Here is a 23,921-nt window from a genome sequence, read left to right as displayed (position 1 = left end):
GATTTGAGTATGGAACTGGGCATCCCGGTTACCGAACATTTTCTCGTGAGTGATGAGCGGAGTCCACTCATCATGAGAATAACCCACCTAGCATGGAAGATATAGACAACCCTAGTTGATACATGAGGTATTCGAGCATACAAAACAGAATTTCATTTGAAGGATTAGAGTTTGGCACATTCAAATTTACTTGGAATGGCAGGTAGATACCGCTTATAGGAAGGTATGGTGGACTCATGTGGAATAACTTTGGGGTTTATGGAAGTGGATGCACAAGCAGTATTCTCGCTTAGTACAAGTGAAGGCTAGAAAGAGACTGGGAAGCGACCAACTAGAGAGCGACAATAGTCATGAACATGCATTAAGATTAATCAACAATGAGTGCAAGCATGAGTAGGATATAAATAACCATGAACATAAATATCGTGGAGGCTATGTTGATTTTGTTTCAACTACATGCATGAACATGTGCCAAGTCAAGCCACTCGAATCGTTCAAAGGAGGATACCACCCTATCATACCACATCACAACCATTTTAATAGCATGTTGGCACGCAAGGTAAACCATTATAAACTGCTGGCTAATTAAGCATGGAATGGGCAACTATAATCTCTAATTGTCATTGCAAACATGTTTCATTCATAATAGGCTGAATTAGGAACGATGAACTAATCATGTTTGCAAAAACAAGATAGCTTGAGTTCATACCAGCTTCTCTCATCTCAATCAGTCCATCATATATCGTCATTATTACCTTTCACTCGCATGACCAAACGGCGTGGATAATAATAATAGTGCATGTGCATTGGACTAAGCTGGAATCTACAAGCATTTAATACAGGGGAGAGGACAAGGTAATATGGGCTCTTGGTTAAATCAACAATAATGCATATGAGAGCCAGTCAACATTTTCATCATGGTCTTCTCCTCTCGACCGCCAAAGTATAAGAAAAGAAATAAAACTATTTACAAGGGAAAGCTCCCAACAAGCAAAAATAAGAATGAGAAATCTTTTTGGGTTTTCTTTTAATTACTACTACTACAGGCATGGAAAGTAAACTAGCTAAAAGCTACAACTATTTTTTGGTTTTCCTTAAGGTTTTTCGAACACACAAGAAGAAGGCTTAGGAAAGAAAATAAACTAGCATGGATAGTACAATGAAAAAGTATGAGCACCAACAACTGGCATGAGTGTGTGAACATGAATGCAATGTTAGTGGCCTAAGTTGGTCTATGGCCACTGCTGGCCTGGCGGATATCCAAAGTCATAGCTGGAGTCATACTGAGATGCATCAGCTACTGTCTGAAGAGCTGCAGCTTGGAGGCGAGCTTCCTCCGTCTTCCTCTCGTACTCGTTCGCCTCCTCCCTGCTTATAACATATCTCCTTTTTGCCTGAAAGTTAAAGAAAGTAGGAGCAGGGAGGGCAACATGAATAGTGCGCTGTCTGTCAAAGATTAGTCGGTACTGGAGGAACTGTTTGTTCCTCTCAAGAAACTGATGGTGAACCATAGCATTATAATCTAGATAAGCAGGAGGCAACTCCATATCATTTCCATGTATGGTTATACCAAGATAATTAGCTACATGAGTTGCATAAATTCCACCAAACAAATCTCCACTTATACTGTTAAGATGTAACCTTCATGCCAGAATGGCCCCCAAGTTATATTGTTTATCTCCCAATACCGCACTTTTGAGGACACAAAGATCTGGAATGCACATGTGACAAGCCTCATCTTTACTGTTGATGCATCTACCTATAAAGAGAGCGAAATAATGTATGGAAGGGAAATGAATGCTCCCTATGGTAGCTTGTGTGATTTCTCTAGATTCCCCCACAACGATACTAGCAAGAAAGTCTTTATATTCAGATTTCCAAGGTTCACTAACATTGCCCCACTGCGGGAGTTTACAAGCAGTATTAAAATCTTCTAGGTCCATGGTATATGATTTATCATAAAGATCAAATAAAACAGTGTGAGAATTGCACGATGATGTAAATTTTAACCTCCTCACAAAGGAATCAGTTAGGTAGTGGTACTATAGGCACTTATCTGACATGAATTCCCCAAGATCAGCATTACGCACATACGCATCAAATTCATCCTTGATGCCTGCCTGGAGCATAGACTCCTCTAACGACCATTCACAAGGCCGCACTTGAGCTTCCCTTGGTGCTTCATCGTCCGGCTCACGTATCACGAGCCTTGGTCCTTGTTTCCTCGAGGAACCACCTTGGTACATTTTCCTATGCATTTTTCTTTCTCTGAAAAATTTCTAAAATTTGTAGTGACTCAAAATAAAAGTAAACCAAACTCAACAAAATTGATAGCAACTACTCCCAGAAGTGCCTAGAGGCTCTATCATGCATTACAACTACTTTGGACTATATAAATTTGACATGCTAGCTCAAGAACAGGGTCACCTTAGCAACAAAAATTTGCAATAAATAAAGCACTAGAACAAAAACTAATTGGACCATTGGAGGAGTCACATACCAAAGAATAGTCTCCCCAAACAGTTTTGTGAATGGAGCTTTGAGCAAAGAGATAGAAAGTGGCAGCAAGATGAGCTAGAACACGGGTTTGAGCTATGGGAGAATTTTTTATAGAGGAAGACGAAGTGAGTGGGTGCTGGAATAAGTGGAGGGGGTCCACATGGGGCCCACGAGGCGTGGGGGGCGCCCCAGGGGGGCGCCCTGTACCCTCGTGGCCAAATGGTGGGGCCCCTGGTGTGTTCTCAGTGCCAGTAATTCGTAAATATTCTACAAAAAACATATTTCATTTTTAGGACATTTGGAGAACTTTTATTTTTGGGGTATTTTTATTGCAAGGATAATTCAGAAAATAGATAGAAAATACTATTTCTGCTTTATTTAATCTAAATAACAGAAGTAAAAGGAGGGTACAGAGAGTTGTGCTTTCTAACTTCATCCATCTCATGCTCATCAAAAGGAATCCACTAACAAGGTTGATCAAGTCTTGTTAACAAACTCTTTCCGAATCGCATGTAACCGGAGAATTTTAGAATAACACTAGGTTACCTCAACGGGGATATGCATGTCCCCAACAATAAGAATATCATATTTCTTCTTGACAGTAGGAAGAGGGAATTCAAAACCTCCAATAGTAATCTTTGAAATTTTTCCAATAGAATTGATACTGTGGACTTGAGGTTGTTTTCTCGGAAAGTGTACCGTATGCTCATTACCATTAACATCAAAAGTGACATTGCCTTTGTTGCAATCAAGAACAACCCCCGCATTATTCAAAAAGGGTCTACCAAGGATAATAGACATACTATCATCCTCGAGAATAAATAATAACAAAGTCCGTTAAAATAGTAACGTTTGCAACCACAACAGGCACATCCTCACAGATACCGAGAGGTATAACAGTTGATTTATCGGTCATTTGCAAAGATATTTCAGTAGGTGTCAACTTATTCATATCAAGTCTATGATATAAAGAGAGAGGCATAACACTAACACCGGCTCCAAGATCACATAAAGCAGTTTTAACATAGTTTCTTTTAATGGAGCATGGTATAGTTGGTACTCCTGGATATCCTAGTTTCTTAGATATTCCACCTTTAAAAGTATAATTGGCAAGCATGGTGGAAATTTCAGCTTCCGGTATCTTTCTTTTATTTGTAACAATATCTTTCATATACTTAGCATAAGGATTCATTTTAAGAATATCAGTCAAACGCATACGCAAAAAGATAGGTCTAATCATTTCAGCAAAGCGCTCAAAATCCTCATCATCCTTTTTCTTGGATGGTTTAGGAGGAAAAGGCATGGGTTTCTGAACCCATGGTTCTCTTTCTTTACCGTGCTTCCTAGCAATGAAGTCTCTCTTATCATAAAGTTGATTCCTTGATTGTGGGTTATCAAGATCAACAGAAGGTTCAATCTCTACATCATTGTTATTGCTAGGTTGAGCATCAACATGAACATCATCATTAACATTATCACTAGGTTCTTGTTCATTACCAGATTGTGTTTCAGCATCAGAAATAGAAATATCATTGGGATTCTCAGGTGTGTCAACAACAGGTTCACTAGAAGCATGCAAAGTCCTATCATTTTTCTTTTTCTTCTTCTTAGAAGGACTAGGTGTATCAACATTAGTTCTTTGAGAATCTTGCTCGCCTCTTTTAGGGTGGCCCTTAGGATACAAAGGTTCCTGAGTCATTTTACCCCCTCTAGTCATAACTCTAACAACATTATCATTTTTCTTATTATTTAATTCATTGAGAAAATCATCTTGAGCCTTAAGCACTTGTTCTACCTGAGCGGTAACCATAGAAGCATGTTTACTAATAAGTTTAAGGTCCTTTAACTCCATACATATAATCACTCAAGTGTTCAATCATATGAGCATTACGTTTCAATTGTCTACCAACATAAGTATTGAAGTTTTCTTGTTTAACAATAAAATTATCAAACTCATCCAAGCATTGGCTAGCAGACTTATTACGAGGAATATCACCTTCATCAAATCTATAGAGAGAGTTTACCTTTAATACCTGTGTCTGGTTATTAAGACCATGTATTTCTTCAATAGGTGGTAAATTCTTAACATCTTCAGCTTTAATACCCTTTTCTTTCATAGATTTCTTTGCCTCTTGCATATATTCAGGACTGACAAATAGGATACCCCTTTTCTATGGAGTTGGCTTAGGAGTTGGTTCAGGAAGTGTCCAATCATTCTCATTGCTCAATATATTATTCAATAGCAATTCAGCTTGCTCAACAGTTCTTTCCCTGAAAACACAACCAACACAACTATCCAGGTGGTCTCTGGAAGCATTTGTTAGTCCATTATAAAAGATATCAAGTATTTCATTTTTCTTGAGAGGATGATCAGGCAAAGCATTAAGTAATCGGAGAAGCCTCCCCCAAGCTTGTGGGAGACTCTCTTCTTCAATTTGCACAAAATTATATATTTCCCTTAAGGCAGCTTGTTTCTTATGAGCGGGGAAATATTTAGCACAGAAGTAATAAATCTTATCCTGGGGACTACGCACACAACCAAGAGCAAGAGAATTAAACCATGTTTTAGGATCACCCTTTAATGAGAACGGAAATAACTTAAGGATATAGTAGTAACGATTTTTTCCTCATGAGTGAATAGGGTGGCTATATCATTCAATTTAGTAAGATGTGCCAAAACACTTTCAGATTCATAGCCATAAAAAGGATCAGATTCAACCAAAGTAATTAACTCAGGATCGACAGAGAAATCATAATCCTTATCAGAAATATAGATAGGTGAAGTAGCAAAAGCAGGGTCAAATTTCATTCTAGCATTCAAAGACTTTTCTTTCAGCTTAGCTAACAGTTTCTTAAGATCATATCTATCTTTGCAAGCAAAAAGGTCTCTAGCAGTTTCTTCATCCATAACATAACCCTCAGGCACATCAGGCAATTCATATCTAGGGGGGGAATCTTCACCATCACTTTCATCAATATTTTCTGTTTCAATAATTTCATTCTCTCTAACCCTAGCAAGTTGTTCATCAAGAAATGCACGTAATGGCACAGTGTTCTCAAGCATAGAAGTAGTTTCATCATAAGCATCATGCATAGCAGAAGTGGCATCATCAATAACTTGCAACTTATCAGAATTAATAACAGGTGTAGGTGTCTCAAATTTACTCATAACAGAAGGTGAATCAAGTGCAGAGCTAGATGGCAGTTACTTACCTCCACTCGTAGCTGAGGGAAAAATCTTGGTTCTTTCATCTTTCAAGTTCCTCATAGTGATCAACAAATATAAATCCCAGGTGACTTAAAGAATAGAGCTATGCTCCCCGGCAACATCGCCATAAAATAGTCTTGATAACCCACAAGTATAGGGGATCACAACAGTTTTTGAGGGTAGAGTATTCAACCCAAATTTATTGATTCGACACAAGGGGGCCAAAGAATATTCTCATGTATTAGCAGTTGAGTTGTCAATGCAACCACACCTGAAAGACTTAATATCTGCAGCAAAGTATTTAGTAGCAAAGTAGTATGGAAGTAACGGTAACGGTGGCAAAAGTAACAGTAGCAGTTTTTGTAGCAATCGTAACAGTGGCAACGGAAAAGTAACTTAGCAAAGATCAATATGTGAAAAGCTCATAGGCAATGGATCAATGATGGATAATTATGTCGGATCCGATTCCTCATGCAATAGTTCTAACATAGGGTGACACAGAACTAGCTCCAGTTCATCAATGTAATGTAGGCATGTATTCCGAATATAGTCATACATGCTTATGGAAAAAAACTTGCATGACATCTTTTCTCCTACCCTCCCGTGGCAGCGGGGTCCTATTGGAAACTAAGGGATATTAAAGCCTCATTTTGATAGATTACCGGACCAAAGCATTAACACTTAGTGAATACATGAACTCCTCAAACTACGGTCATCACCGGGAGTGGTCCCGATTATTGTCACTTCGGGGTTGCCGGATCATAACACATAGTAGGTGACTATTGACTTGCAAGATAGGATCAAGAACTCACATATATTCATGAAAACATAATAGGTTCAGATCTGAAATCATGGCACTCGGGCCCTAGTGACAAGCATTAAGCATAGCAAAGTCATAGCAACATCAATCTCAGAACATAATGGATATTAGGGATCAAACCCTAACAAAACTAACTCGCTTACATGGTAAATCTCATCCAACCCATCACCGTCCAGCAAGCCTACGATGGGATTACTCATGCACGGCGGAGATCATCATGAAATTGGTGATGGAGGAAGGTTGATGATGACGATGGCGACGAATTCCAGTCTCCGGAGCCCCGAACAGACTCCAGACCAGCCCTCCCGATGAAGATTAGGGCTTGGCGGTGGCTCCGTACCGTAAAACACGATGAATCCTTCCCTCTGTTTTTTCTCTCCCCGAAAATGAATATATAGAGTTGGGGTTGAGGTCGATGGAGTCTCAGGGGGCCCGCGAGGTAGGGGGCGTGCCCTGCACCCTCGCTGGCAGGGTGTGGGCCCCCTGATGCTGATTCATTAGCCAGTATTTTTTATTAATTCCAAAACGTGTCTCCGTGGATTTTTAGGTCATTTCGAGAACTTTTATTTCTGCACAAAAATAACACCATGGCAATTCTACTGAAAACAACGTCAGCCCGGGTTAGTTCCATTCAAATCATGCAAGTTAGAGTCCAAAACAAGGGCAAAAGTGTTTGGAAAAGTAGATACGTTGGAGACGTGTCACCCCCTCCTTCCTTCTCTCCCCTTCCTCCTTCCTTCCCCTCCTTGTTGGACTAGGAAAGGGATTCATCGTGCCCTCCTTGCCTAGTAGGAGTAGGATTCCCCCCCCCCACTTGGGCGCGCCCCTTGAGGCTGGCGGCCCCCTCCTTTATACACGGGGGAGGGGGCACCCCATAGACACACAAGTTGATTTCTTAGCCATGTGCGGTGCCCCCTCCATAGTTTTCCACCTGGGTCATATTGTCGTAGTTCTTAGGCAAAGCCCTGCGTCGGTAACTTCATCATCACCTTCACCACACCGTCATGCCGATGAAACTCTCCCACGGCCTCAGCTGGATCTATAGTTTGAGGGACGTCACTGAGCTGAACGTGTGCGTATCGCGGAGGTGCCGTTCGGTACTTGATCAGTTGGATCGCGAAGACGTTCGACTAAATCAACTGCGTTACTAAACGCTTCCGCTTTCGGTCTACGAGGGTACGTGGACACACTGTCCCCACTCGTTGCTATGGTTCTCCTAGATAGATCTTGCGTGATTGTAGGAATTTTTTTGAAATACTACGTTCCCCAACACAATACACCAGCGGTCGTCCCAACATAGATCAGAAGGTTGTCGTCTCCTAGTTGTGCGTGCGCCATCATTTCCTCATCTACCACTACTGCATGGCCACAGAGCCTTCCCACCGTTTTGCCAGGTTTGTCAACAACACCGACTACAAGTTTGCTACGGTGAAAACCACCGACGATGTGAAAGCGCTCAGGGTGTAACACCCATAGTGCGGCTATATCTCCCACGTGTCGGAGCACGACTTAGAGGCATAGCCGCATGGTAGGTTTGTCGCAAGAGGGGTCATCTTCACACAATCCCATGTACTGAATAAGAAAGGGATAAAGAGTTGGCTTACAATCGCCACTTCACACAAATACAAGTTAAACACACATCATCCAGAATACAATCAAGGTCCGACTACGGAACCAAAATAAAAGAAGACAACCTCAAATGCTAGATCACCGATCGTCCCAACTGGGCTCCACTACTGATCATCCGGAAAGAAACATAGAAACGATCAAAGGTCCTCATCGAGCTCCCACTTGAGCTCCGTTTCATCACCTGTACTGGTATCATCAGCACCTGCAACTGTTTGGAAGTATCTGTGAGTCACGAGGACTCAGCAATCTCACACCCGCGAGATCAAGACTATTTAAGCTTATGGGTAGGAAAGGGGTAGTGAGGTGGAGCTGCAGCAAGCACTAAGCATATATGGTGGCTAACATATGCAAATGAGAGCGAGAAGAGAAGCAACACAACGGTCGAGAAACTGTAAGTGATCAAGAAGTGATCCTGAAACTACTTACGTTCAAGCATAACACAAGAACCGTGTTCACTTCCCGGACTCCGCCGAGAAGAGACCATCACGGCTACACACTCAGTTGGTGCATTTTAATTAAGTCAAGTGTCAAGTTCTCTCACTATAAGAAATATGTCAACTTGCGACCATCACTATTGGTCACTGAAAGGTCATTATTTTTCATTTGCGCCCTTTTTGTGACCAAAAACAGAAGGTCAAAAGCTGGCGGTCGTAAACTGAAATTAACGACCTTCTTTGTGATATGTAAAAGGTCGTTGGTTCTTTGACCAAATTTTTGGTCACTAGCAGCCTCCCCAGGCCATGTAGGATCCAACGTGGCAAGCTGACATGGATAAGAATCATCCCGGTCCAATTCAGTGTTTTACATGGGTTGAGCCCATTTATATTTTTTCCTGCTAATTTTGGTGAACTACACGGGCCAAGCCCTACAATTCGGCCTTTTTATTTTTCAGCTGTAGCCTTTGTTTCTCTTTTTTAATGCACCCCAATTTTCAAATTCTAGTAAGTGGGTCCCAAATGTGACGTTCTAGTTTGTGGGACCCTGCTGTCAAGGTCATCCTCTTCAATTTCAATATGCCAATACAGAAAACAGACGGAATACTTCAAATAACAGCAAGCAATCTACTACATCATATAACATACATACAAATGTGATCAACATCATTAGAATTAGATAACAAGCTCTAAAGGGTACATGAGTATCACATGAATCTATCACATGAGCCCTACAAATTCTGCTACATCATATAACACACATACAAATAGGATCAGCCTAAAGGGCTCCAATGAGCTAGAACTCTGCTTCCTCCAACTTCTTTGTCCCGATGCTCACGAAGAAACATGAAAGACCAGCATATACATGTTATAGAACAAAATGTTTAGGCACAAAATAAAAGTAAATCTAACAGCATTTTTAACAGTAAATAAAAAAAATAATGAAGGCCAATCCGTGTGCATAAATACCAGCAGAACATGCAAAAAGAGGCGTTGCTAGGAACTAAGAAATGTACCAATGGTATGGTAGTGTTGCTGTATTAGGGCCGTCCTAGCTTGTCCCTGCCCAAACGACATGATGATCTGCTGATCCATGTACTCTTCCAGCGTCACTTCTGCTACCACTACTGGAAGAAGCTCAGCTCATCGATCATCTGCACACCAACAAACCAAGAAGATAGCCTATTTAGCCTACTGAAATAAACCCATCCATCAAAATCTTCTTTCTAAACATCAACATCAAATCAACAACATTGAATTAACATGCATAAGAGGATAGAGCTAATACATGGCAAGTATATGTGTATCAAAACAAACAAGAAATGAACGACAATCTATTTTAAGTACTTCAGGTTTGAGCCATTTTCGATACTAAAATCAATACATAGCAGCCAACATTACGTGTGTACAACCAGTAAATAAATACTACAGCCAGTCAACATTATGTGTGTACAACCAGCCAACATTATGTGTGTACAACCAGTGAGTGCTACACATGCGCCCATGTGAATGTGATGTGATCTGCTGAAACAACTACAACCAGTCAATGCTGGCAGCAGAGAACAAGATCCATGGACAACAACAAGGTATGTGTGTACTGTGATAATAATTATGTATCACTGGAGCAAAACAGTGTACAATCTGTCATCATCAAGCTCAAGGAATCATTCTAGCTAGTACCAAATCGACAACAACAACATGAGAGGAGAAGAAGCTCCCTAGTATGGAACATAACAAGATCAAGAGCATATCACAAAATTATGAATTGAAATCAAACACAAGCGACTCCGAATTACTCATTTAGATTGTACACAATAATGAGATGCTGACACAAGACGACAGACATTACCAATAGAATGCAACAGGACATTGCTTGCATAGCGCCATTGTGCTAGAGGTCTTCCTGGCATATGTTGTTCACCTGATCACCACCTCCCTGCATGCCACACACACACACACTGCAAGTTAGATTACATACAGAGAAATTGTGTTTCTAATGCATGCATACCACTCATAGAGACCATGGTGTTCTAGGATGATGGAGAGTCCATCTAACTAATCAATATCATATATGATGCAGAGTCCTACGGATGATGGAATACCTTTCAAAGTGAGGCATACTTAGAATACTAGGTTGTTCTGATGCTATATAAAATAGAGTAAAAAACTAAGGTAATCATCCTAATCGAGGCAACAGGGAAAATGACATGTGAGCAGGGCATGTATGCACATTTTGAAAAGAATGAACAGAGCCAACTAAAATCTGTGAGCATTAAAACTTGTGGGAAATTTGGGCAATCACATGAACAGGGACTTTATGCACATTTTGCTCTACCAGTAGTCCAGTACCAGTAGAAAGACAACAGATCAGCAGTATCATTTAAAAAACTTTGTTGTAAGGTTGTTGTTAGCTTTCTGCTCTGATTCAACTTAACTTGGCACCTGTAAGATTTTTAAACACGTACTATGGCTTTACACTTACTGGGGAGTAACCCATGAGGTCTGAAAGGTTCAGAGTTAACAATCAACTCTGATTCAAATTCAGAATTCAGATTAGAAAATTTACATCACGATTCTTGTTTACATGCATGCATGATTCGTTCAATTTTTTGAAGTATAAGCGAAGATCCAGCATATCTTAAGCAAGAGGAATCGTGGAGCTCCATGTACGAATTGATTAAAGCACAAGATGTAGCTACTTTATTTGACTTGTTATTTTGTTCAGTTTGCCTCACTCAGCTGAGATGATGAATTGGGCAGGCATGCGACAACAACTTGTTAGCCACCATTTTACAATCTCTAGTATAATACTAGAAGGTTTACTTAACTTGGAAAATTAAAAAAAAGACATGTAGGAGCTTCCCTGAATAAAACTTATGCCAGCGTCAGGACGTACGTGTCACTGATTCTTCAGGGCATCATAAACTAACATGGCCATCAGAATCATGTATAGTACATCAAAGCCATTGCCACCATGTTTTGTGTTTCTAATGCATGCATACCACTAACAGAGACAGTGGCGTTCTAGGATGATGCAGAGTCCATCTAACTAATCAATATCATATATGATGCAGAGTCCTCCAGATGATGGAATACCTTTCACACAGAGGAGGTTGACCGTGGTGTTCCATCTCTCACCTGGAAGGATGGTCCTCCTTGCTCCCGGTGGTGGGGCTAGCTGTCGTGGATCATGCGACTTGGCGCTCGTTGGAGGTCAATGATGGGCGGCGCATGTCCCGTCTCCCGAAGCAGAGGACGAGCGGGCGTCGTGGCTTAGATGGCGGGGCGGCAGGGGCACAGGGGTGGTCAGCAACACCAGATCATGGTGGAGATGAAGCGGTGCGGCGACGCGGACGAACTGCAGCGGCGGCAAGCCCCGCCCTGCCGCATCGGCGCTCGCACTAAAAAAGAGAGGATCAATGAAACTTAGAAACTTGTCCGAGTAGAACTAGATAGAACAACATTGATTGTCCATCTAGGATAAATATATATCACAACGATTTGAGCTGCATTTTAAGAACTGAGAAAGCTAAGAGCTAAGAAAGCACAACCATGTAAGTTGCAGTTTGAGAGCTAAAGAAAAACATGTGGCTGTACTGAAGAAAAATAAAGGTGCTCAGCTACAACACCAACTGTTGTACTACATGAGCTACAATTTTCAAATCAAAGAACAAAAGTCTGTAGAGTGATCCGACTACTCATCACAGAAATCTCATATTATACTAAAAAATGGCAACTCTTGTTTGGATAGGAAATTTCGAAGAAATTCAGTTCAGACAACCACCCCTAAAAAATCATGTGTTTTTTGAAAATTCTAGTGCAAAGAAACATGACTGAGTGCGCCACACCAACATAACCAACTTACTACAATACCAACTAATCTGCCACTTTGCCCCTAAAAAAGAAACAATCTGCCACTTTGGCCCCTATTTTTGTAGCATTTCAGTTATAGAAACTGCAACTTTAATTGCTAAAACATGTCGCTAGTACATTGAAAACTAGTTTATACATAGGCAGTAACCGTGGTGAATGTACACTTGGAGCTATACCAGGATGTAAAAGGTTCTTGCCAGTAACCGCAGTCAGTAACCAAGCCATGACTCGCATGTCTACTCGCAGCTAGTTGGGTAGCCTCGGCAGTTCAGAATCTTCTTGGGAGCACAATGCAGTCGTCTCGTTCATCCACCACCCTAAACATTCAAGTAAACGGAAGTGAGAGCTGGGAGATAACTTAAGATAGACTGTAGAGAATCAAATTAACAACTATTTTTTTAATGGCTAGGGGTACACAGATCACATATATACAGTTAGAAAAATTGAGCAGCCAGGGGGGATTAAGTGGAGATGCTACATCCTCTTCATAGGAGGCAATTCATAGGCAGCACTCAAGGTTTTTTTTGTGGCAATTGTTCTCGATCTAATTGTGCAAATGAATTCAAAACATCAAATGGATTGCAAATGAATTGATTCTACGATGCAAATCAAAACATCTAAAGACGGACACACAGAGCATCTCTAAAGACAAACACACAAAGCATGGCAAGGACCAGATGCTACGCAGAGCTACCACCTAGGTAGATGGGATCGAGCGGGGGGCAAAAAGAGAGAGGGGGGTGGATGACCAGTGACCTGAGCACGCCAGGCAGCGGAGCCAGGGCCGGGAGGTCTCCGCGACGACGACCACGGCGCTCTGTGTGAGGAGGGAGGGAAGCCACAACGCGTCAGGTAAGGGAATGGAAGAGAAAGGAAGAGCAAACGGGAGAATATCTTACCTCGACGAGCAGCAGAAGGACGCAGACGGCAGAGCGGAAGCAGACGACGCCATGGAGATGGAGCACCAGGTCCAACCCATGGGGGCGCGGATCTGTAAGCCGACCCCATGGAGGATACGGAACTCCAGGTCCAGGCCCATGGCGGACCTGTCATCCGCAGCCCCTGCCGCTGCCATGGGGATGGAGCTCCAGGTCCAAGCCCTTGCGGATCTGGGAGCCGCTGCCGCCGTCTGACCTGCTCACGTGCACGCTCTCCCTCTTCTGTTTCGATGAGGTGAGGGGAGGTGAGGGAGGGGGGAGCGCTAGCGGCGATGTTGGATGGAGATGCGGCAGCCAGGATCTGGCGCCGGAGGTGGCGGCGGCAAGGGAGGAGTGCAACGCTAGGGTTAGCGTGAGAGAGAGAGGAGATCTTGCTACCGTGGGCGGGGTTCGCGCGAGAGAGAAGGGTTGGGTGGGGTTCGCGAGAGAGAGGGGGGTTTGCTACCGTCGGATGGGATGGATCGATGGACAGATGGTTGGACTGATGTTTGCCAGGTCATCGATCCAAGCCACTAGTGATTCCTCCAATCAGAATTAAGCTTACGCTTTGTTTGGATGTTTATATTTAGGCCTTGTATTGGGCATTGGCATTCATCTGGCCCGAATATCATCAATACCACCATTTGGGTGACCTTGGCATTCAACCGTGGCATTCGGGCTCGATATCGAGCGACCCGTCCCTAACGCAAAAAACCCCTGGCCCAATTCAGAGGGTCTGTGCTCGACATTGCTAGGTATTGGACACCAGCGTCCCTGCTCCAGACAGAAAAGGTCTCGCCCGCGCGTGCCTAAGGAACGACGATGGCGCAGGTACCCATCCCCCCCACCTCCACGGCTCCGTCCTGGGCTCCGGCGGCAGGCGGGCCTCCACCCTGAGCTCCGGCGAGCGCAAGCAACCCATCCCGAGCTTCAGCACCCAGCGCCACCCTCCCGCCCCGCCTCGAGCGTGAGCTCCGGCGGTCGACGTCCCTCCACGCCGAGCTCCGGCGGTCCACGCCACCCTTCCGCCCCACCTCCTCCGGCGGTCGGCCCCTATTTTTTGAGTGCCCGAAATGAGTTTTTTGTGACGTACCTACCATATATTTGTTGTAAAATTGTACCAAATCATTTTTCTAAAATATTATGCCATATTTAATGGACAATTGACCAAATTGTTGGGTGTCAGAAGCTTTGATCCACCTGTGGTGAAAAAGACAAATTTTCGTCGATTCCGCTGGAAGCGGGTCAAATTTGAACTGCAACTCCCTCATAGTTTGCTCTTTATTTTTTCCAAAAATCATTTCTAGGTACATAAGTAACTATTTAATCAGAGAAACATCAAAAGTTTTCCAAGATTCAACCGTAGCTATGAATGGTCAAGCCCGCCGTTTTGACCGCAATTTGAAACGGGCATAAGAAATTCAAAAAAAATCTAAAAATTGGAAAACCTTTGCATTGTGTCATTATATGTGACCAAGTTTCTAGGAAAAATAATAAACTTGTAATACAACAATTATTTTAAAAAAGTGTTCTCAGGAATGAGCTATCATGCATGAAGATTCAGGGTTTTCAAGCCAAATGATCAATCTTATGGCCACATTCATGGCATAGTTTGTTCAAATGATCTCATATTGTGCACAAGGGTGCATCTTGGAATTCCAAACAATGTTGCCTCAGGGAGTTTTCATTTTCTTTGCACAGAAAATTCATTTTCCATTTTTCGAGTGCCCGAATTGAGTTCTTTTTGTGAAGGACCTACCATATATTTGTTGCAAAATTGGACCAAATCAATTTTCTAAAATACGAGGCCATATTTGATTCACAATTGACCAAATGGTTGGGTGTCAAAAGCCTTGATCCACCTCAGGTGAAACAGACAAATTCCCGCCGATTCAGGAGGAAGCGGGTCAAATTTGAACTGCAGCTGCCTCATAGTTTGCTCTTTATTTTTTCAAAAAATCATTTCTAGGTACATAAGTGTAACACCCACGATGCGGCTATATCTCCCACGTGTCGGAGGCATAATCGCATAGTAGGCATGTCGCAAGAGGAGTAATCTTTACACATCCCATGTACTGAATAAGAAAGGGATAAAGAGTTGGCTTACAATCGCCACTTCACACAATACATAAATATAGCATTACATCATCCAGAATACAATCAAGGTGCGACTACGGAACCAAATAAAGAAAGACAACCCCAAATGCATAGATCCCCGATCGCCCCAACTGGGCTCCACTACTGATCGTCCGAAAAGGAAACATAGTAACGTCCCGAATCCTCGTCGAACTCCCACTTGAGTTCGGTAGCATCCACTGCACTGGCATCATCGGCACCTGCATATGGTTTTGGAAGTAATCTGTGAGTCACGGGAACTCAGCAATCTCACACCCTCGCGGTCAAGACTATTTAAGCTTAAGGTAGGAAAATGGGGGTAGTGAGGTGGAGCTGCATCAAGCACTAGCATACATGGTGGCTAACTTACGCAAATGAGAGCGAGAAGAGAAGCAAAGCACGGTCGATAAACTATCATGATCAAGAAGTGATCCTGTAACTACTTACGGTCAAGCATAACACGAGACCGTGTTCTCTTCCCTAACTCCGCCGAAAAGAGACCATCACGGCTACACACGCTGTTGATTCATTTTAACTAAGTTAAGTGTCAGGTTTTCTACAACCGGATATTAACAAATTCCCATCTGCCCATAACCGCAGGCACGACTTTCGAAAGTTCAAAACCCCGCAGGGGTGTCCCAACTTACCCCATCACAAGCTCTCACGGTCAACGAAGGATATTCCTTCTCCTAGGAAGACCCGATCAAACTCGGAATCCCGGTTACAAGACATTTCGACAATGGTAAAACAAGACCAGCAAGACCACCCGCTGTGCCGACAAATCCCGATAGGAGCTGCACATATCTCATTCTCAGGGCACACCAGATAAGCTAAGTGTACAGGAGCCAACGTAACCCAAGTTGCCAAGGGACGGCCCTGCACGGTGCTCTAGTTTGGACCAACACTCAGAGGAGCACTGGCCCGGGGGTTTAAAATAAAGATGACCCTTGAGTCCGCGAAACCCAAGGGAAAAAGGCTTAGGTGGCAAATGGTAAAACCAAGGTTGGGCCTTGCTGGAGGAGTTTTATTCAAGGCGAACTGTCAAGGGGTTCCCATTATAACCCAACCGCGTAAGGAACGCAGAATCAAGGAACATAACATCGGTATGACGGAAACTAGGGCGGAAAGAGTGGAACAAAACACCAGGCATAAGGCCGAGCCTTCCACCCTTTACCAAGTGTATAGGTGCATTAAAGTAAACAAGATATAATAATGATATCCCAACAATAAGCATGTTCCAACAAGGAACAAACTCCATCTTCACCTGCAACTAGCAACACTATAAGAGGGGCTGAGCAAAGCGGTAACATAGCCAAACAACGGTTTTCTAGGAAAGGTGGGTTAGAGGCTTGTCATGGCAATATGGGAGGCATGATATAGCAAGTGGTAGGTATCGCAGCATAGCAAAAGAGCGAACAACTAACAAGCAAAGATAGAAGTGATTTCGAGGGTATGGTCATCTTGCCTGCAAAGTTCTCCGAGTTGACGAAAGCCTGATCCTCGTAAGAGTACTCAACGGGTACCTCGATCATGAACTCGTCTCCTGACTCTACCCAAGGCAAGAACACAAGCAAAGGAAACCACAATCAACCACGATGCAATACACAAGCAACATGATGCAAAACATGGCATGATATGCGAGATGTGATATGCAATGCATATGCGTGCTCCGGAAGGAAAAGATTGATCAAGGCATCAACTTGGCAAACCAAGTGCGCTGCTGGTAAGATGAGTTGATTTCGGTTGAAATCGATAGAAAGATCACCGGAATCGGAGGCACGGTTTGCAAATGGCAAGCAAAACAAGAATGGCACAATTCTGTGATTAACAACACGATGCCATCTAGAATGCAAGAAGAAACTAAGCTACTGCACTCCAACATAGCAACAAAGCACATGTAAGTGATATCCTGAAGATGCTTGACAAAAGATGAACACTGAGCTATGGATAAATCACACAAGAGCAGGTTCAAACATGCATGGCAAAAGGGCAAAAGATATCAGCTTCACATACTTAGTGAAAATAACAACATGCAAGGAATTAACATGAGGAAGCAAAGTTTAGAGCAAGATATCAACATGCTACAGGAACAGAACATAGCAAAACAAGGCATGGAATAAATCTACTCAAACATGTAACAAAAGTCCCTTACTGACCATAAGCCAAAAAGGATCAGAAGATATGATGGCACCCATGTAAACATAGCAAGTTTCGTTAACAGATTCAGACTTAGCAGAAAACTGGACATGGCAAAACAGAATTATGAAGGCCTCTTTGCGAGCTCTATTCACTTATCACAAGGCATTGCATGATAAACTAAGCATACTACCAGCAAGAAGACATGTTCAAGAAGTTAAAAATGGCAAGAACAATCTCATAGAATGCATGGATCAACTACAACAACCTTGGCATTGATTAACACGTAAGCAATCTGTCAGGAACATTTTATAGAAAAAGTAGAGCAAGATTAAGTCATGCTAGGGTACTCCATAAATTCAAACAGGGACATTGATGGATAGAGCATAACCATATGTCCAAATCATCCTTACTGAACATACTCAAAAGAAGCATGGATCTCTTTGTAGCAACATGAATACATGGCATAAAAATAACAACAGAGCAAAGACTTAGTGAAATTCTAAGCCCCTGAAATCAGCAATATCACGAGAGCTACTTTGCATGCTTGTGCTAGTCACCAAATTGATCAAAAAAAATACATGGCATACACCCCTGTAAAGATGGCATGGCATAGTCCAAAACACATGTAGAGCTCATGCCCATATGATGCACACGACAAATGTAGAAAAAATGACAAATGCTCATACTCTGCTAAGAAACAGGAACTAACATTTTATAGCACTCTTGCATCAACAATTTGGGCATCAAGATGGACTCAAACAAGCATGGCACAATGGAATAAAATGAAGAGCACATCAAGATGAATATTTTGATATATCACATATGCAAAACGGAGCTGCGGTCATGGAGATATGATGCAATGAACATGGGCTGAAAATGCTAGGGACTTAGGGAAAACGGGGTCAACCTAGGGTTGACTGGATCTGGATCTGGCGCGCGCAGAAGCCGAGGTTCACCGGGACTCTCGCCTGAGTTGTTGCCTGCGGTGGTCGGATCGGGAGAAGACGAAGACGCGATGGCTGGAGCTCCTCGCCGAAGAGACGCGGACGGGGAGGTGCGCCCGCGGGGTCGGCGTAGACGGGCCGGCCGGCTCCGGGCACGGAGCTCTCTGGAGTAGCGAGCGGCGGCGGCGGCGCTCCGCAGCAACGTTGAGGCGTGGCAGCGCGGCGAGGGGGCGGCGAGGTGGCGCGGGCGGTGCAGCGCGGGCGGGGGCGCGGTGCGGCGGAGATGGGCTCGCGGGGTCCCTTCTCGGGCCTGGCGGGCTGGTGGCGCGGGGGCGACGGACGTGCCACGTGCGATGCAGGAGTGGCTGAGGGCGGCGGCGCGATTTTTGTCCGGCCGGACCGGACGTGTCCGGCGGCGTGGGGTGGAAGAAGGCTAGGGTTGGACCCAAAAATTTGGAGGAGTGCACATATTTATAGGTAGAGGGAGCTAGGAGAGTCCAAATGAGGTGTAGTTTTCGACCACGCGATCGTGATCGAAGGGCCGAGAGGATGGGTTATTGGGCCACTTTAGAGGGGTGTTGGGCTGCAACACACACGAGGCCTTTACGGTTCCCCCGTTAACCTTTGGAGTATCAAACAGACTCCAAATGGCACGAAACTTGACAGGCGGTCTACCGGTGGTGTACCAAGGCCGCTTGGCAAATCTCGGTCCATTCCGAGAATGTTTAACACCCGCTCACGAAAAGAGGCAAAAGGGGGCACCGGAGGACGTAGGAGCGTCGGAATGCAAAATGGACAACGGGGAAAATGCTCGGATGCATGAGACGAACATGTATGCAAATGAGATGCACATGATGACATGATATGAAATGCATGACATGAACAAAATGCAAAACAAAGACAAGAGCCCAAACACGAATGAATCTCATAACTTAACGCCAAAAATGGCAAGAGTTGGAGTACAATTATGGTAAGTTACATCCGGGGCGTTACAATAAGTATCTATTTAATAAGAGAAATATCAAAAGTTTTTCAAGATTCAACCACTAGCTAGGAATGGTCAAACCAGCCGTTTTGATCGCATTTCGAAACGGGCATAAAAAATTCAAAAAAATCAAAAAATTGGAAATCCTTCGCATTGTGTCATTATATCTGACCAAGTTTCCAGGAAAAATAATAAACTTGTAATACGACAATTATTTTAAAAAAGTGTTCTCAGAAATGAGCTATCATGCGTGAAGATTCAGGGTTTTCAAGCCAAATGATCAATTGTATGGCCACATTCATGGCATAGTTTGCTCAAATGATCTCATATTGTGCACAAGGGTGCATCTTGGGATTCCAAACAATGTTGCCTAAGGGAGTTTTCATTTTCTTTGCACAGAAAATTCATTTTCCATTTTCTGAGTGCCCGAATTGAGTTCTTTTTGTGAAGGACCTACCATATATTTGTTGCAAAATTGGACCAAATCAATTTTCTAAAATACAAGGACATATTTGATTCACAGTTTACCAAATGGTTGGGTGTCAAAAGCCTTGATCCACCTCTGGTGAAAAAGACAAATTCCTGCCAATTCAGGAGGAAGCAGGTCAAATTTGAACTGCAGCTGCCTCATAGTTTGCTCTTTATTTTTTCAAAAAATCATTTCTAGGTACATAAGTATCTATTTAATCAGAGAAACATCAAAAGTTTTCCAAGATTCAACCACTAGCTAGGAATAGTCAAACCCGCCATTTTGATCGCATTTCGAAACGGTCATAAAAAATTCAAAAAAATCAAAAAATTGGAAAACCTTCGCATTGTGTCATTATATGTGACCAAGTTTTCAGGAAAAATAATAAACTTGTAATACAGCAATTAGTTTAAAAAAGTGTTCTCAGAAATGAGCTATCATGCGTGAACATTCAGGGTTTTCAAGCCAAATGATCAATCTTATGGCCACATTCATGGCATAGTTTGTTCAAATGATCTCATATTGTGCACAAGGGTGCATCTTGGAATTCCAAACAATGTTGCCTAAGGTAATTTTCATTTTCTTTGCACGGAAATTTTATTTTCCATTTTTTGAATGCCTGAAATGAGTTTTTTGTGAAGGAGATACCATATATTTGTTGCAAAATTGGACCAAATCATTTTTCTAAAACATTAGGCCTTATTTAATGCATGATTGACAAAATGGTTGGGTGTCAAAAGTTTTGATCCACCACTTGTGAAAAGACAATTTTTTGCCGATTCAATAGGAAGCGGGTCAATTTTGAACTGCATCTACCTTGTAGTTTGCTCTTTATTTTTTACAAAAATCATTTCTAGGTATATAAGTATCTATTTAATCATAAATACATGGTTTGGTGGCGGTACATCGAGATTTGGATGGTGGACGAGGGCCCCAACTCCAGAGCGCGTAAACTCGCATGCCCGCCACATGGTCACCGCGTGGCTGTGGCGTTGACATGTGTTCTGGGTGGCCTAGGCTCGTCTAGGGGGTTGGGTACTCCCCAGGCAGGTGCTAGGGAGAAAATTACAACATAAGATTCTCACGAGGAGACCAAACTATGCTCAAACATGAATTAGCAGCCAAGTGTTTGATTAGCGATACGGGAAATGCACGTGGTCAATGGGCCTGAGTTTTGGCTGAGGATGATCATCTACAAAAAGACTGTCTTCACAATTTTTTAGCTCAAAAGGAGGAGCCTAGGTGGTACTTTCTTTGCAAAGTACCACACTGGACAGAAATAAGAATGTTGAAGCGGGGCTCAAAATAATCAATGGATTGAGCTGAAATTTGGTGGGGGTGGTTATTTGGGCATAGGAAAGCACTGTAGAAATTTGATACCATTTGGACATGCCAAAGTGGGGCTTCCTTCACAATGCTATTCCATGGACAGAAACTTGGGAAAATTAGCGAGACAAATTGCATAAATGAAATGAGCTCAAATTTGGTGTAGGTAAGTTACATAGGTATGGTCATGCCCTGGTAAATTTTCAGATCATTTGGGTGAGCCTAGCTAGTACTTACTTCACAAAGCTTCTCTCGAGATAGAAACTTTGGAAATTTCCTGAGAAAGATTTACCAGGAAAATGGAGTTGAATATTATCATGTGGCAATGATTTGGGTATGGAAGAGTGTGACGCCCTGGATTCAATCGTACACTAATCATACACGCAAATGTCTATGATCAAGATCAAGGACTCACGGGAAGATATCACAACACAACTCTAGACACAAATTAAAATAATACAAGATTTATATTACAAGCCAGGGGCCTTGAGGGCTCGAATACATAAGCTCGAATACACAAGAGTCAGCGGAAGCAACAAAATCCGAGTACTGACATAAGTTAAACAAGTTTGCCTTAAGAAGGCTAGCACAAAAGCAAGAACGATCGAAAAGGCAAGGCCTCCTGCCTGGGAGCCTCCTAACTACTCCTAGTCGTTGGTGGTCTCCACGTAGTAGTAGGCACCCTCGGTGTAGTAGTAATCATCGATGGTGCCATCTGGCTCCTGGACTCCGTCATCTGGTCGCAACAATCGGGTATAGGGGAAAAAGAGGTAGCAAAGCAACCGTGAGTACTCATCCAAAGTACTCACAAGACTTACATCAGATCTAAACTAAGTATGCAACTGTATCAAAGGAAATGGGATGTATCTATGGACTAAACTGCAGAATGCCAGAAGAGAAGGGGGAAGCCTAGCCTATCGAAGACTACCATCTTCAAGCATCTTCAAGCATCTTGCAGCATTTAGAAGAGTACAGATCAACATAATGTAAAGTAGTAGTAGTGTTATCAACCTCGGCTAGAGATCCTTTCTCGACTCCCTGTGAGAAAGCAATCCCAGAGCCATACTATCCATTTCTCATCTCCATTTCTCATCTCAAGTATCTAGTTCTAGTTGTATCGATCGAGATACAACTCCAAGTGTCCGTTATCGTAGGACAGGCTATCGATAGATGTTTTCTTCCCTGCAGGGGTGCACCAACTTACCCACCACGCTCAATTAACTCCGGCCGGACACACTTTCCTGGGTCATGCCCGGCCTCGGCCAAACAATATGCCGCAACCCGACCTAGGCTTAATAGAGAGGTCAGCATGCCGGACTAAACCTATGCCCCCAGGGGTCTTGGGCAGTCTCCCCGGGAACTCCTGCACATTGCGTGGGCAGCCGGTGAGCAGACCTAGCTACCTCCTTAAAAAGGTAGGAGATTACCAGTCCAACCTGGTGTGCGTCGCTCAATCGCATGACGTCTATTAAGCTTCGGCTGATGCATACAACGCAGAACGCCCATACAATGCCCACGTGATGGTTAGTGCTATCAGGCCAGAGGCCCCTCGGATCAAATATCCAAACCGTTAGTGCATTGGCAGTGCGGTCACAAGCAGAGACTCACGAAGGATGTGACCTCGTTGCCCCGTCTCGAGTACTTGCGGCAAGGGCTAAGAATGCCCGGCCACGCCTCGTAATTATCTCGCAGGCACCCTCCAGGTCAACTCGACTCCACATCACTCGCTAATAAGCTCAAGCGGGTACCCCTTAGGGCCGACCCGTCTTTAGTAACATGGTTCAGTGTAACGTCATAGTAACCATAGTAACTGTGTGTCTAACACCAAGGGGAAAACCCAAGGAATCACCCCCGGTGAAATCCACTCGATGTTATCATCAAGGTGAACATAAGAGGATCCACCCTCGAGGTTCACACTTGAGGGATTGCACGACAGAGCCGTAACGGAAGTGGTTAAGGAGGAAATCACCCTCGATGACCTCGACTGTATAGCTACACTACAGGGATCTCATCAGGAGTGATGTAAGAGGTTCCACCCTCGGCACTCGATGGTAACTCTGTAGAGTCATACAACTTGGGGGGTGATGTGCGGTGTCGGGGCATGTACATCGATCACGTTGATCGAGTCATCGAACATAAAGCGGGGCAACTGGGACAAGGTGGGGGTCACTGATGGATCTCTAACCAACCTATACTAAGCAGTTTAGGATAAGAAGGTAAGGTATGAAAGTAGGTAACAAAAATAGGCTATGCGTCTGAGTAGGATCATACATAAAGCAGTAGCAGTTCTAATGTTAGCAAGAGAGGGAAAGAGATGGGCGATATCAGAATGCTCAAGGGGGTTTTGCTTGCCTGGAAGTTCTGCTGAAAAGAAGAAGTGTCATCGACGTAGTCGATCACAGGGGCAACATCGCTCTCGAGGTCTACCAGAGAGAAGAGGGGGGAAGAAACAGTAAATACAGAGCAACCAGATGCATCACAAGACAATAAGCGGTGCTAGAGGTGTTCTACCTCGGTGCTACGCGGTACCGTGGAAGGGGGGAAACATTCGGGAAAGTTTTCC

This window comes from Triticum urartu, chromosome 1A (genome assembly GCF_056163025.1).
Source record: "Triticum urartu cultivar PI428250 chromosome 1A, HENAU_Tu73, whole genome shotgun sequence".
In the NCBI taxonomy this organism is placed as follows: domain Eukaryota; kingdom Viridiplantae; phylum Streptophyta; class Magnoliopsida; order Poales; family Poaceae; genus Triticum; species Triticum urartu.
The sequence above is the reverse complement of the archived record's forward strand: the minus strand, read 5'-3'. Positions refer to the sequence as shown.